This window comes from Engystomops pustulosus, chromosome 1 (assembly GCF_040894005.1).
Source record: "Engystomops pustulosus chromosome 1, aEngPut4.maternal, whole genome shotgun sequence".
NCBI classification, from domain to species: Eukaryota; Metazoa; Chordata; class Amphibia; order Anura; family Leptodactylidae; genus Engystomops; species Engystomops pustulosus.
The window spans coordinates 191,434,779-191,437,630 of record NC_092411.1 but is presented as its reverse complement, the minus strand read 5'-3'; positions in this window follow the sequence as shown (position 1 = coordinate 191,437,630).

Here is a 2,852-nt window from a genome sequence, read left to right as displayed (position 1 = left end):
CTTCATCCTAGTGGCTAAGGAGCAATATAGTCAAGAAGACCCAGGAATTCCCGGGCTCACCCTAAGCAGTGCCAGCCAGTGCCCCTTCTCCTAGTGCCAGACTCTCCACCAAAGCAAAGCCCTAACAACTTGGTGTCAGGCAGAATAACCTGCTCCAGTGTCCAACACTTCACCGATATGCCTAACCCAAAGAACCAGTCTAGATGCTCCTTCTGACCACACAGTATTCTGTTGGCTGAAGATACCCCACACATTACCGATGTCAGTGTAGAAATAGAGCTTTACAAGCGATAAGGGTGTGAACGCGCCCTCAAGGTGATGGCACACATCGTGTTTTGAATCTGTTTTTGGCCCTTTTTTAAGCAAAACGCATGCTTTTTGCTTAAAAACGGTTTCAAAACGCCGCGTATTGAACCCGTTTTTGGCCCGATTTTAAGCAGTCTTTCAAAAAAACGCATCAGTTTTTGACACGTTTGACCAATTTTCTTAATTCAAATTGGTCAAAAACGCATGCATTTTTTGACGGACTGTTTAAAAACGGGCCAAAAACGGCACGTTTGGCATCACCCTTAGGCCAACGCATCACACTCGCAAATGTGGAACGGGCCTTAGCGTTTTGATTCCATTACAAAACAGAAACAAAGCGCTAAGATGTGGCATCATTCTAAGGCTTAAATCTACGTTCGGTAAATTATGTTCCCTTTTCAGTTATTGAAAAGTGGAATAAAAGCAGCTCCTGTCAATTTTCCCACTGTTCATAATAGAATGCAACAGGTGACATAAGACCTTCCCGTTCACCTTCTATTTTTGATTTCCATTATGCTCGAAATATTGTATTGATAATTTATCGACAATGAGTGAGAAAACCTTTATTGTCCTGATTATTGCTGCAGAAAAAACCACCTTTGATAAATATGTGGGGTCATACACTTCAGACAAATGTTGTTCAAGCTTATTTTTTGACAGCTTTTCCTCTCAATATCCCTACCCCTTACTCACTGCCGTTGTCGGTCCGTGCAGAGTCCTGTGGCAGCTCCAAATGCAGTGAAATTGGTGAAAAAACGCATTTGCTGAGTTTTCTTGTGGGCTTGGATTTTACAACTTTCACTTTGCACCCCAAATGACATGTCTTCTTTTTTCTTTGGATTGCTACGTTCATGGGGATATCAAATTTGTATACCATATATACTCGAGTATAAGCCTAGTTTTTCAGCACAAAAAATGTGCTGAAAAACCCTAACTCGGCTTATACTCGAGTCAAGGAGAAAAAAAAAGTGAACTCGCCTTCTGACGCTCCCCGGCATCCATCGCGGCACCGACAGACTGGCTATATAGTACAGGGGACTGGCAGGCTATATACCGGGGGGGGCTGTGACCAATGCATTTCCCACCCTCAGCTTATACACAAGTCAATATGTTTTTCCAGTTTTTTGTGTCAAAATTAGGGGTCTCGGCTTATACTCCGGTCGGCTTATACTCGAGTATATACGGTAGGTTTTATCATGTTTTCATACATTTATGAAAAAATTAAAGAAGACCTGCCACCAGATTTTGACCACCCTGGCTAACAATGGCTGCTGATAAAGCGTTACAAGTCCCCCATATCACCTTAAATATGCTGCCAGTGACGCACTGTACCTTAATTACAGACATTTTTCTGATATGCAAATTAGCTTTAGTGACTCATGTCTGGTATCTGTGACTCATCTCTCTTAGGCTGGCAGGGAGCCACACCCAATACTCTGGCTGACAGTTCTCTGTCTCTTCAAATCACTGCTCTGCCTCCTTGTACTTCGGGACTGTCTGCTAATATTCATCTACAGACATATAAAGATCTATGCATAGATGGGAAATATTGTGTCAATGTTTTTTATACAATGCATTCTTGACAAGAGTGACATCACCTCAGGTCCTTTAGCCTTCTAATAATAGCAAACTGTACACCATGTGTGTGATCACATGAAATCACAGCAGATGGAAAGGAGTAGAAGTCCATGGGGGCTGCTGTGATTTTATGTGGTCAGAAACAGGCATGAGGTACAGTTTGCTATTGTTAAGAGGTTAAAGGACCTGAGATGCTGTCACTCTGGTCACATGACATGAACTGTGACCACCAAGAAGGCATACGGCATGGAGAATATTAGATGGGAGGAGCCAGATGAGAAGCATAAAAGGTGATTTATGTGGATGTAAGCAAAGCAATTTTTAGCTAAAAGAAGGGCGTCAGTTAGTTAATAAGTCTCTATAGGAACCGTCATTCGCTGTATATGTGAAAATGTGGTGACAGGTTCCCTTTAACCCCTTCCCGCCGCAGCCCCTTTTCGTTTTCACGTTTTCATTTTTCCCTCCATTCAAAAATCTGTAACTTTTTTATTTTTCCATGTACAGACAGCTTATTTTCTGCGTAACAAATTACACTTCAAAATGGTGGTATTTAATATTCCATGCCGTGTACTGGCAAGCGGGAAAAAAAATTGGTAAAAAAAACGCATTTGTGCCGTATTCTTGTGGGCTTGGATTTTACGGATTTCACTGTACGCCCAAAATGACATGTCTACTTTATTCTTTGGGTCGGTTTGATTACGGGGATAATAAATTTATATAGGTTTTATAATGTTTTCGTACATTTAAAAAAATTAAAACCTCCTGTACAAAAATTTTGGGGGGGATTTTTCCAACTTCAGGGGCTAATTACTTTTTTACACTTTAGTGTATGGAGCTGTGGGTGATGTCGTTTTTTGCGGATTTTGATGATGTTTACAATGTTAGCATTTTTAGGACTGTGCGACCTTTTGATCACTTTTTATAGAATTTTTAATTTTTTTTTAAATGGCAAAAAAGTGCCATTTTCG